This window comes from Stegostoma tigrinum, chromosome 44 (genome assembly GCF_030684315.1).
Source record: "Stegostoma tigrinum isolate sSteTig4 chromosome 44, sSteTig4.hap1, whole genome shotgun sequence".
NCBI lineage: Eukaryota > Metazoa > Chordata > Chondrichthyes > Orectolobiformes > Stegostomatidae > Stegostoma > Stegostoma tigrinum.
In genome coordinates this window covers 4,386,952-4,401,113 of record NC_081397.1, presented here as the reverse complement: position 1 = coordinate 4,401,113, position 14,162 = coordinate 4,386,952, and positions in this window count along the sequence as shown.

Genomic DNA, 14,162 nt, shown 5'->3' with positions numbered 1-14,162 from the left:
TTAAAGATGGTGATTTATTTCACAAACACATTTGCTCAGTGATCCAAGTGCATGTAGAGTGGGACCTGTCAAAAACCATTATCAATGAAAGAAACTTTAAATATTAATTTGCTGTTTATTTTTCAGCATTTCATGGAACATCCAAGAAGGAGAAAAGACAAGATTCCGGTTTGATTCAATTTGATTCTTATGCACTGAATGTTTCTATTTCGCTTGTGGGACAATAAACTGGGAAGTTCAGGAGTAATGCTCGTTTCTCTGGGTCTCAGGAAACTAGATTGTAAACTACAGACAATACAGTCAGTACTACAATCCAAGTTTATGTCTATAAAGGTGCATATTGAATGGTGTATGTCAGTCTCAGTATCAGTGATGTGGAATTCACCCTGGCTCTTCTTATTTCTCTGTCTCTGACCCCAGTCAGTGGGGTACTGGTCTCACAGCTTCTTGAGGTGAGGATATCACCTCTGCCATCGGTGTAAACCACTCCCTCATTTTTCTTAATCTACGATCAACCTCTTTCTCACATCAATCTGTCCCCACTCTCTACCAACTCATAAAGAACTGCAGGAATCTGAAGCAAATCTGATGAGTGTCTGTCTAAAAGGCTTATGTAACCAGAAGCATTTTAATGTTTTTGTCAGAGTTATTGATTAAAGTTTTTTCTTAGTTGTTATTGAAGGAATACGTTCACTGCCCCTCTTCCCAAAATGCTGCTCAATGTGTTTATTTTCTTTTCATCTTCAATGATTTTCAGCAGGTCACCTGGGCAACTGAAATCACTGCAGGGTACAGGGCCTGGACTGAACGTGATAGTCTATACATTTCAATTCATAACCACCACTCCTCGCATTATAGGGACATTCCTATAGTCACTGTCCCTCCCTTTAAATAGCCGCACTCCAGGATGAAATCCCACAGACTGTTTCCCAGTATCCACCTCAAGCTCAGTGAGAGTGTGAGCGATGATTATGCTCAGTGTCTGTGAAGTATCCTAACATTCCCCATTGGGTATCAGAAAGTTACAGCTACAATTCAATCAGACACACCAAGATAAACATCTCGGGGCAATTTGAGTTGAAAGTTACAATGATTTTACCAACAATATATACAGCCGAGAAATGAGCAGAAAAAAACTTATCATTTTGGCATAAAACTGGTGTTTTAGATTATTAAATTAGAAATGGCAAAGTTTCTGTGAGGCTACTGATTTATAATGGCCGTTCCTCAGTAGGCGATGTACATTCAGACATCCTTAACATCATGTGTTCTCGGAAGTAGCATCTGCTGTATCCACTTGAGCAAGCAGACCGCACCATTGAGCAGCTACTCATCAGTGAAAGCAAACTGATAGCCTGAAGATAAAAGGCACGGCCCATTGATTGACTGATTGATCCATTTGTGTCAGCCTGGACGGTGAGTGCCTTTAAAGACAGAGTTGTCTCGCAATTTTGGGAATGTGCACAATTAATGGGCGGGTAAATTACGGAGAATTTACAGGAAATGGATGACGTCACCTCTCATTCATTGTCTTATTTACCCGCCCATTAATTGTGTGCATTTCCAAAATTGCTGGACAGCTCTGCCTTTAAATATTTTTGCCATTGGTATAGTTGATGTTGAAGATACAATGTTTATGTTATTTAATAAGTTAAACATTGCCAGTGGAAGAGTTGCTCACTATTTACTGTAGAAGTAATACAATGAATCTTAGAGCAATTAGTAAGACCTAACTTCCTTTTGTATCTCCAGTGATTAGGGCAGTGAGCAATGTAAAACGAGCACCAGAATTTGATAGGGATTGCAATGAATAAAATGGAGAACAGAATCCGAGCAGCCCTTAGAGATAAACAAGTGTGGGAAAGAGTACAACTGTTGACTTTGGAAAGTGAATTAATGGGATGCATTGTTAGATCCCAAGATCTGATGATTGCAATGCCTGGTGAACACCATGAGGTCATGGGGAATCTCGGGATGTCCATCATTGATCAGCTGTTTCACAGGATTGGATGTAGATGAAGGGTGAAGGAAAAATGACAATGTTGCTCTAATTATTGTAACACAAGCTGTCTAAGAGCACTGCTTCCCACTGGGGAAATCTGAGCATCATTGGCCTCTCTGAGCTGTATGTTATGAGAGCGAGTGGCTCCAACATAAAGGCCAGTTTCAGGGGGAGCGGTGTCTGTCCTATTCCAATTGTGCGGTAAAGAGTTCGAATAAAACTGAACACATAACTCCAGGCTGCTCTTTGGCACCTCTCCTCAACTACTGGCACTGGAGCAGCGTACTGCACCTTTCTGCTACCGACTACGTGGGGCCTAATTAGTTGAGTATATTTAATTTTACCACCCTTTAGGTAGAGGGCAAACCCTGCAGCTAATCCTAGCTGTCAGTTGCAGGACAGAAGAGCTAAGAGGGGCAATGCAGTTGTGCTGTGTTCAGTTGGCAATTGAAAGGCCTGGTCCTCACCAGGAAGATTTGAGCCTCACAGCAGGACAGCGATGACAACGAGAATCCTTACCAGGGAGAATTGAGTCCCATTGCTAGATGTCTCGGGTGAAGAATACTTCGTCCTCGCTGTGGAAAATAAGAGCCCCGCAAACAGGACAAGTGAGTCCTCACCAAGAAAAGTTGGATTTTTTTTTGCTGAGAGAAGGTCGGTTAATTACAACAGAAAGATGGAAAGATACAGTGTTTGAATGAAAAAGCATGCACAGAAGATGATTCTGCGAGTATCACAGAATGTCATAAATGCTGACACATTGTCAGGACTTCGCTGAAGGATGATGGATGTGTGGTGGATAAAACAGTCTGAGAGGTTCTGCAGTATTAACTGTTTGCATTCACAGATGTGGTGTGGTATATGTATATATTTTCGAGTACTAATAGCCTGAGGCGAAAGTCTTTGAAAATGGAGCCATCCTTGTTTGTTGACATATATCCTTTTTTTAAGGGTTGAGGTACGCTGGCACTGTGCATTTTTGAGCATTTTCCTCCACCTCGATCCTCTTGCAGAGACGTGCTGCCAGTGGTGATATAATATCTTCATCTGAAGCTGTGGGTGAACAGCTTCGACTTCCCTGAGATTGTTATTTATTCCACAAAAGAAGCATGAGAAGCACAGACCCAGGGTTTCAGTTTGGCTTTCAGTTCACAGATCAAAGAATAGAATCCCTACAGTGTGGGAACAGGCCCTTCGGCCCAAAAAGCCAACACTGACTCTAAGACCATCAAACACAGACCCATCTCCCTATAAAACCAAATAATCTACACATCGATGAACACTACTGGGGCAATTTAGCATTGCCAATCCACCCAGGATGTGCATCTTTTGGACTGTGGGAGGAAACCGGAGAACCTGGAGGAAACCTGCACAGAATCAGAGAGAATGTGTAAGCTCTACACCGACAGTCGCCTCAGGGTGGAATCAAACCCAGGCCCCGGTGCTGTGGGGCAGCAGAGCTAATCACTGTGCCACTGTGCCACCATGCTGCCCCATGCCAAAGTGGAGAACAGGGGAATGTTGAGATTGGGTGTTTTGGTTTGCAGTTGCTAAATACAGCTGTGACTACTTTTGAGTTCTTTCTCTGCCGCTAGACTGTTTCATTTGCTGATTATTTCTCCTACATTGGAGAAAATCTGCTTTACTGAATTTGCCTATGCCAAGGATTTTTTTTTAATGAGATGCTGCTATAATGGAACACTTGATAAGTAGTAGTTAAATACAATTATTTTGTTCAGTATTTCAACCCAGTTAAAGACATGCCAATTCCATTTTTTTCAAAAAATATTGTCGCTATGATGTACAAATAAAGTGTGTTTTGCTTAAAGCCGAGTAATTCAATCGTATCTGGAATGCACCTTAACTAAGATAAAAGTTAAGGATTGTACTATCTTCTTGGTATACTTTGAGGGGAGTTTTGATCTCGTCCACAAAATTAAACCGATGCCCCTGGCCATTGCTCACTCCATTAAAGGGAAATATTTCTTCCTATCTGTTCTATGTCCCTCCTAATTTAGTACATCGCAATCACGTTACCTCAATCTCATCCGGTACAATTAAAAAGAAAAATAGCTTATTCATTCATTCTTAATGAAAGGCCAGTGTCCTCTGCAGTTCAGGATGAACATCATTGAAATATATGAGATCCTGAGGGACCCTGACCAGCTGGATGTTGAAAGGACGATCTAAAACTAGGATTAAAAATAAAGGTACATACCTCTCATCCCCACCTCCTTGACCTGACACAACCTGCACATCTTCTCTCCCACCTATCCAACCTCCCCATCTCACTGACCAATCCTCAACTGTCCTGACCTGCACTCAGTGATCACCATCCCAAAGACCATCCCCAGCACCACCTCTCCTCTCTCTATTATTTCTGAGCTCCCTTCACCATCCCCCACTTCTGAAGGAGGGTGCTGACCCGAAATGTCAACTTTCCTGCCCCTCCTATGCTGCCTGGTCGGCTGTGTTCCTCCAGATCAACACTGTGTTATATCTGACTCCAACATTGGCAGTTTGTACTATCACTGAGTAAACATATATTTTGTCCAGGCGTACTGAACCTCCTCCTCCTCAACAGGCAGTGGATGTAGAATCTTCCGATGTTTCTAAAGTTGAGGAATATGGATTCTTGTTTTTCACAGATTGTTGGGGATTACACAAGGAATGTAGAATTGCTGAAGCAACTCAGCCGGTATGGGTGGACAGAAGGCAGAGGTTAGGTTTTGAGTCCAATGACCCTTCTTCAAATTGGACATGACCTACTTCAGGGTGTTCCTGACTTGTTGAAAGCTGACCCTCAATTGTTTCACCCAATTCCTGATCTGCTTCAGACTATAGACGATTGTCTGCTTCAACACGCAGCCTTAGGCTGTCCATGACTTCCTTCAGCCTATTTTTTCCCAGCTTCCAATGGCTTCTGAAATGCATCAAGCTGTCTCCATCTTACTTCAGACTGTTCGCAAATGCTGCATGCTGTTCCTGCCATCTTCAGCTTCTTCCCCACTTCCTTCAGATGACTGATTCCCTTCTGATCCCATTGAGACTGCTCTCAGCCTGTTTCTGAGATGCTCCTGACTTCTGCAATCTTGCTGTACGTGGTTCCAGACTGGCTGCAGGCTGTTCATGACTGTCCCCTTTGTTGTTCACTATTGTATCGTGATTTCCTTCGAATGACTTCAGACTGTTGCCGGCTTTCTGTGCACTGTTCCCAAGCTGCTTCAGGCTGTCCCCCAACCCCTTTCATAACTGGATTCAGTCTGTTGATGATAACTTCTGCATCTTCCCACCCTGCTTCATGCTTTTCATCGCCGTCTGCTCCCAGACTGTTCCCTATTTTCTGTGTGAGACTTCAAAGTGAAGAGGGCAGCGCAGCGCAGGATGAGACCCTTCAGCTCACCAATGTTGGGGAAGTTAAAATCACCGATTGCAACAATCCTGTTGCTTTAACATCTTTCTAAAATCTGTCTGCATATTCTGTCCTGTCAGTCCCTCTGGGTGTTGGGAGGTCTGTAGCATTAGCCACCCCTATACCCCCAACCAGCATTGTGATTTCACCTTCCCTATTCCTGAGTTCCACACATTGGCTCACTGCACATGTCCCGTGATGTATCCTCCCTCAGTACAGGTATGAGAGACTCCTTTGACAGTAATGCAGCTCTCTATCTTGGATCACAGCGTACGTTCAAGCTGTTCTTTTCAGATTCCAGTAAATATAATTAAGAGAATGATCCACAGCAGCAATTTGCTGAAATGTGAATGCTTATTACATAATAATATATGATTATAATATAAATAGTAAATTATTATACAGGCAATAATGAATGATAAATAAAAGAGAGGTGAAAAAATAAAGCAAGAAGCCTCATGGCTTTCAAGAAAATATCTACAAGTCTCATGTTCTCAGAGATAGTAAGAACTTCAGATGCTGGAGTCAGAGAGAACACAGTGTGGAGCTGGAGGAACACAGCAGGCCAGGAAGCATCAGAGGAGCAGGAAAGTTGACATTTTGGGTCAGGTCTCTTCTTCAGAAATGGAAAGAGGGAAGGGACCTCAAAAATAGAGAGAGGAGAGGTGGTGCTGGGAAGGTAAGTTGCTTCTTCTGCCCTTCAGGGACACCTCAATCAATGGTTAGTCTAGAGGACTAGGTTCATTTTTGGCACCGTTCATGATCTCGGTCTGAGTTGAAGTCCAGCAGCAGCTGTAGCAGCCTGGAGAGAAATTCTGTCTTTCACACAGCGTGCTAAACATGCAGCATCAAGAAAGCAGGCAGTAAGGCAAAACTGCTGCCTGGTATAGACAACACAGGATGGGAAAACAAGTGCGGGCGTCGTCTTCGGCTCAGAAAGGAATGTTCACAGGACTCAGAGGTTCACAGCTGGTTGAGTATTATTCAAAACTCTCCCAGGCTATTTTCTAGTTCTGTGCAATCTATTTTCCCATGCAGCTGTTGAATGTCATCCTGAACTTGTAGCCCCCTTTGGCCAATCCTCTACACTCCCCTTTATGTCTTCTTCTGTTGACCTTAAACATCTAAATCCTATAATATTCAGCTGCCTGTCCCTCTTTCAAAAAAATCTCTGTCATTGCAATAATGTCATCATTCCAGGTACTAACAAAACTCTAAGGTCATTTCCTTGAATATTCCTCTTCTTGCACTGAAACATTTCTCACCCAACTCCCCTGCTCTTCTCAGTCGCGTTTCCCTGTCTGTTCTTGGTCTTCGTCACGTTTGCCTTGGTTTCTAACTCTCCCTGAACTTCTGCATCTATTGCTCTTCTCCTCTGGTTCCCATGCCCCTGCCAGACTAGTTTAACCCCACTCCGCCAAAACCTCTCTGTGTGATGGGTGAGTTTAACTTTCCCTGTGTTGACTGGGACTAACTTTGTGCTGGGGTCTTGGATGGGGCAGAACTTAAAAAGACTATTCAGGAGGATTTCTTGACACATTTTATAAACAGTTCAACCAGGGAAGGTGTTATATTGCACCTGATGTTGGGAAATGAGCCCTTCTGGGGGACTGAAGTTTCAGTCGGGGAGCATTTTGGGAATAGTGAGCATAATACAATGAGTTTTAAGATACTCCTGGATAGGAATAACAACAGCCCCTGAGTGAGCTTGTTAAATTGGGGCAAGGTGAACTCCAACAATGTCAGGCAGGAACTGGAGAATCCTGATAGGAGGCGACTGTTTGTGGGTAAATCCACATCGGACATGTGGGAGTATTTCAAATGCCAGCTGATTTGAAGAGGAGATAATCCCCACCCTTGCTGTCCCCAAGATACCAGTTCCAGGTGCAACCCATCCAGATGGCACATGCCCAGATCTAGCCTCAATCCAAATCTGAAACCCTCCCCACTAACCACATTTTTCAGCGATGCATTCATCACATATATCCTGCAGTTTCTGATCTGACTAGCTCATGGCACTATTCCTGAGGTCCCACATTTCAACTTTCTTCCTAATTCTCCATATTCTGCTCTTAGGACCTCATTCCTTCTATTTATTTTGACCTATATTGTTAGAACCAACATGCACCATGGCCAGTGGTTCTCCCACCTTTCCCTCCAGAATGTCCTGCAACCGCACGGATACATCCAGGACCCGAGCACCAGAGAGGTAACACATCATCCTGGACTCTTGTTTGTGGCCCCAGAAATGTCTGTCTTTTCCCTTTAGCATTGAATCTCCTCAAACTTGAGCATATCGATGGTTGTTTCATCCTCCTTCTGCAGCAGAACTGGTTCCATGAATTTGGCTGCTGCTGTAGTCCCATGAGAGGGCATCCCCCTCAAGCATATCCAGGACAAGAGCATCAGTTTTTCAGGGTGACAGTCGCAGGAGATTTTTGCTCTGCCTGCTTAGCCCTCCTGTTCTGCCTGGTGGCCACCCATTCCCTTTCCTGCCTGTAGAGCCTGTGGTGTGACCACCTCCCACCACACTCACCGCAATGTCCCCGGATGCTGCTCCAATTCTGAAACCCGAGCTCCCAGGAGCTGCAAGTGGAGATAACTCCTGCACACATGCAGGTCCCAGGCACTGGGAATGTGCTTCCCACATCAAGACAGAGGAGCAGCCTCCGATTTGGAGCTCACCTGCCACGTCTTACCTTTTTTATTTAAATGATCCAAACAGTGTCAAATACTTGTAATACTCGATCGAAGCTGTTGGTGTTTCTCCAAATTACCAGTTACTCACCAACAACAGATTCCAGAAGTTGTTGAGCCTCAGGCTCCTTCACCCACTGGAACTCTCACTGCTCACCTTCCTCTCACAATATTCCTCTCTCTTCACCTTTCCCGTCTCCCTCTTTAAGTAGAGGAGGAAAGGATAGGGGGAGGATAGGGAAATGAAAGCACTGCAGTGATGTGATCTTTGGGGCGGCTAATCCTTACCATCAAGTACTCCCACCAGACCCTTCACACTCACTCTGACTGCAAAGTGTACATCAGAATGCCATGTCTCAGCACACTCTGGTGGACAATTAACCTTTGACTGATTCAGTTTAGATTTTTTTAAAAATCCTACGTTCCTACGTTGCCATGTTGACATTGCTGCTGTGGGCCACTCACAATTTCATATTTATTTGAAGTTGCCTTTTACTGCAAATCAATACGGTGCATTGTGAAATCACTCGAAGGATACTTTGTAAGATCACTTTGGTGACTCTCTGTACAAAGCTTCAAGATCAATATCTACATGTAGACACTGCATCATTTTATCCAAGCGCTCCATTAGGCCTATCAGCTGTAATGATTCTTTGGGATGTTGTACTGTGCAAGGTAGATTTAAATATTCCAGTCCAACCCTTTGCTATTTTCACAATTGAACCCTTGACACTTCTTATGAATCCCTTTCAGACTGTGTAAATGTTCTGGTACGACATTGAGCAGAGTAATACAGCTGTTTGCTCAGGGACTGAGCAATGTCAGTCACCATGGATTCTACTTGAGTCACTGGAACAGAGAGAGCGCAGTTGTTCTATTTATAGGGCAATCCTTGTAATGGCTTACACAGTGGTATCTTGGACACCAACGAGGATAAGTGAATCCACACTCAGAGAGAAGAGAAGCTCAGAATCAAGGCTTTGAAACCTTGTGGATCTGTGTGACTCCAAAAGCAGTGATTGAAACTTAACAGCAATGGATCAGAATCTGAGTGCAACCGAATGGACTGGTACAGGAACACATTAGGTTCTGAGCACAGGAGCTTGGGATGTTTCATCAATTGTTCAGGATCTTGGTACAAAAAAATGGAATACGACACCAACCAATAGAGATTTATTCTGGACTGTTCACTTTCTTTCTCTGTTTTACAATCGGATATCAGTAGCCTGCCGGATCCAATCTATACTTTATATTGTTCAATGCTTCTACTATCCTACCCTTGCAATTGTTGGTGTTCCTCGTAAGTAACAACAGCTGTTTATTTTATTTTCTATGAAGTAAGTTTAACTGGATTATTATTCATGTAGTTCAGTGCAGCATTATTGATGAGATTGGTGTTTCTGAGATGATTCCATAGATAGTTGTAACTTTAGAATCCACTGCTTTATTCTTGTTTCTGTTAACTAACTTCCTTTTTTCGGCTTCGGGTGGTAGGTGTCAGCATTCAATTTGATGTCTGTAAACCTCACTGTTCTCCATTGTTGATCTTCTTACTTTCGTGCTGGGAACACCAAACCATTCTCTCCAGTATTCACCAAAGCCTCAGTTCACCTATTCATTCACCCTTCTCCCTGCTCTGGGCGATTTCTGAGCTTGAACGAGACCATCGACAACCTGTAATCTTGACCTTAGGCACATCTTCCTACCACCTGCATCAATATTACTGGCTGCCATCAGATTCACACAGTCACACGCCAGCAGGCTCACATATGCCTTTGTTTAAAAAATCAGACTTTACAATTATCAGCTGGTCTCGTTTTCAATAAAAGTAACCGTGGGGACAAAGATAACAAAATTCTTCCAAAACCCGACCGCACATCTCCATTTGACTCCAAATCTATTTGTCTGACACCCTGTACAAACTGACCTACAATAGTTCCTGGTTTGGTAGGAAGGCAGTTTTCACGTTTTCATCCTTTGGCGTAGACCCATATGTACCCTCACCCATTCCATGGCTCCATTCTCATTTTTTTCCAATACTGTTAGATTTTTGCTCTTTGTTATTACTGTTGAGTTTAACAAATATTGCGCACACAAGAGGAAAAGCTATTGCTGTATCACTTCTCACAAAACTAGTTTCTCAGATAAAGAGAAAGTATCATCATGGAATCCCTCCAAAGGTCCACACTGGCCCTCAGTGCATCCCACCAAGACCGATGCCCCTATAACCCATCTTAGCTACACATCCCTGAACATGACCAGGCGATTGAGCACGGCCAATCCACCCTAACCTGCACACCTTTAGGCTGTGGGAGGAAACCAGAGAACCCAGATGCATGGAGAATGAACAAACTCCACAGAGACAGTGGCTGTAGGTTGGAATCAAACCCAGATTCTCAGTTCTGTGAAGCAGCAGTGCTAACCACTGAGCCACCATGCTGTGTGGTATGGACTGGTATAAACAACCCCACTCTGCCCTCATTCTGCCACTTTCCTTCAGTTACAATAATTATCACACTGACACTTCATCATTCCACATGAAGGAGAAATATATATACCATTCTACTGCAAATGATCTTGTTGAAGAAAACTGAACGTATCTGTGGGAGGACACATAAACCTGTATTACCCAGCATCAACCAGTACAATATCCAAAAGTATTTATCCTCCTTGTTAGTGATCAGCAACTCTCATCGAGGCAAATGTGTCACACTCATATGAGCTTTCAGTTGTCAAACCATCGTCTTGCCTTTTGCTTGCTGAAAGCATAGCTGCAGATGGAAAAATTTCGGGAATGCTTAAGCGCTCCGAGCAGAAGCATGGATATTTCAGATTTGTAGGTTTATATGCTGAGAGAGTAGTGTAAAATCAGACTTCACTCACTGAGAGTGGTTTGTTGTCCAGGCCATCCTTGTCTTCGTAAGACCATAAGATCTAGGAGCAGAAATTCGGCCATTCAGCCCATCAAGCCTGCTCCACCATTCAATCATGCCTGATAAGCTTCCCAGCTCCATTCTCCCACTTTCTCGCCATAACCCTTGAACCCATTGACAATCAAGAAACTATCTATCTCCGTCTTAAATATACTCAGTGACCTGGTCTCCATAGCTTTCTGTGGCAGTGAATTCCATAGATTCACCACGCTCTGGCTGAAGAAGTTTCTCCATCAGTGTTTTCATCCATAAACATAAATGAATTACAGTCACAATAAACAAAATCCTTCTGCCGAAAAGCCAAAAGAACCGTGAATGCTTTAAATCAGGAGCAAATGCAGAAGTTCCTGGAAAAGCTCAGCAGGTCTGGCAGCATTTGCGAAGATAAAAAAAAGTTCACATTTCAGGTCCGGTGACGCTTCCTTCTCCACACCCACGACTTGCCTGGAGCTGTTTCGTATGGTTCAGCCCAGCGCGTTCCCCATTTTTTTTTGTCGCACTTTCTGTGTGCTCACTCCAAACATAAAGGCTCTGTAGGGCACATTTTAATGTCTGTGGTTCAGTGGTTAGCACTGCTGCCTCACAGCGCCAGGGACCCAGATTCGATCCCACCCTGTGTGGGGATTGCACATTCTCCCCGCGTCTGCATGGGTGCCCTGTGGGTGCTCTGCATTCATCCCACATTACAATGATGTGCAGGCGAGGTGGATTAGCCATGCGAAATTGCCCGCAGTGTGGATGCGTGTGTAGATTAGGGGAATGGGGATGGGTCTGGGTGGGATGCTTTGAGGGACTTGTTGGGCTATAGGGTCTGTTTCCACAGTGTATGGATTATATAAGAAAACAACCTCTGACCCTGGAAGTAATTTATACTTTGTGCATCCTGCTTAATTCTGGGCAATTTGAAAGCGTGGCCAAGCAGTGCAAGACATCCCACGGTTCTCCCAGTCGGGGTAAGATTTCTGACAGTGACTTTGTCACTGCTGAAGTACCATCGTGACAGGGAATAGTTCCGGGAGCTAAACGTAATGTCGCTCCACTGAAGCGCACCTAAACGAAATAATGCTGAAACAATGACAAGAAGGTGATGGATGAAGTTTAGTTCTGTGCAAATTTTGGCATCTTCTGCAGGACGGCACAGTGGCTCGGCATTTAGCACTGGGGACAAGGGTTCAGTTCCAGCCTCAGGCGGCTGTCTGTGTGGAGTTTGCACTGTATCTGCGTGGGTTTCTGCCGGGTGCTCTCGCACATCTTGTAGATTGGATGCAGTGCTGTGATGGTTGAGGTTATGAATGTTGAAGATTAAGGAGAGACTGCTAACTAAATCCTGCATTGAGATTGCATGCTGTCGACTGCTTTGAGTACTGTTGGAGTTGCATACTTCGAAACAAATCGAGATTATGAATCCTTTTCCCCTAAGCAGACTACGTTTACCGAGGGTAGATCTGTAGAGTCGTGACAAATCAACTTCCACAGCATCTTCCAAAACCATGATCTACAACGTCTGGATTAAAACAGTACAGATGTCAGGCTCGGAACATTGTGGTTATTTAATATGTTTTGAATTGTATAAGTCAGGAATTCATTGTTGTCTCGGATGGTTTTCAGTAGAACGAGAAACAATTGCCACAGCATATGGTGATTAGATACCATGTTCCACAGCACATAGGTGCTCAGACAGAGCATGTGACACAAAAAAAGCTGAATCTTAGAAAGAGATAACAAGGTGTAGAGCTGGAAGAACACAGCAGGCCAAGCAGCATCAGAGGACCAGGAAAGCTGATATTTTGATTCGAGACACTTCTTGAGAAGAAGGGTCTAGACCCGAAACGCCAGCTTTCTTGCTCCTCTGATGCAGCTTGGCATGCTTGTGTTCATCCATCTCGACACTTTGTTATCTCAGATCCTCCGGCATCAGCACTTCCCATTATCTCTGAATCTTAGAAAGAATGGTTGAGGTTGCATACTACAGACTCTGCAAAAGGTGATGAATTTGTAGGTAGGAAAGGTCTGACGGAGATGAGCTCACAGAATGAGTCAACGCAGCTCAGAATGGTAAATTAGTTCTAGCAATGCTGCAGAGGCATTAGAAATCGAGGATTTGTACGAGCCACCATATCCAGCTGCTCTCATTTCCAATGGTGCACACAACCTGATCGCCTACAGTCAGGCGTCACTCCCTCCATACTCTCCAGAATAGCCATGGTTTACTGTCAGGCTCTATCGAATAAGTAAAGAATAGTGTTTTACATCTGCATGTCTGTGTCAATGTTTTCGGGCCCACTTTAACGGCCTGTGCCATCGTAATTTCTGTTATTATGTGTTCAGCTTGTTTTTGGCAAATATGTGTTTTTCATGTAATTACTGGATCTTTCAAGAACGGAAATGTTTTCCCTGCAATATAATTTTTTTAAAAAATCCAGAAACCTTCTTCGGAACACTTTTTTCAACATGTTACAATTCTGCATTTTAATGCTTGATGGGTGAAATAGAATTTCTCCCAGCCACTTTGGCTTCTTTTATCAGTTGTGTTACTACCCAATTTCATTATTTTTGACAACCGACCCAGAGAAACAGTTCTGCATCAAAGAAATGATCAATTAAATTAATTCTCCTCTTAATCTTCTCAACTCAAAACCGAACTATCCTATTTTGCTCATTCTCCTCTGTAAATGCATAATATATCCTCAGGGGAAAAAAAACTTCCTTTGTATGATTTTTCACACTCTCTACATTCTTCACATCCATCACTCCTGGCACCCTTCTACACCCAGCCAGCCACTGACACTCAGATAAGATTGAGGGTATTCTGTCTAACGTTTAGAGCATCTACCTTGCTGCCTACAGTTCTGTTCACCATACAACCAGAAGGATGTGAATGATGCTTTGGAGAGGATATAGAAAAAGGTTTATCAGGACATTGCTTGGTGTGGGGGGATTTTACCTCTGATTAATAGACTAATTGGAATAGATTAGCTTTGTTTTCACTGAAGCAGGAGTTGAGGTTCATAAGATTGTGAATCTCATGGATCGAGTGGAAAATGTTAGGCTTTTCCCAAGGTGGTGAAGGGTGCTCCATTACGAGGGGGCACACATTCAAGGCGCGAGGGGCAATTTT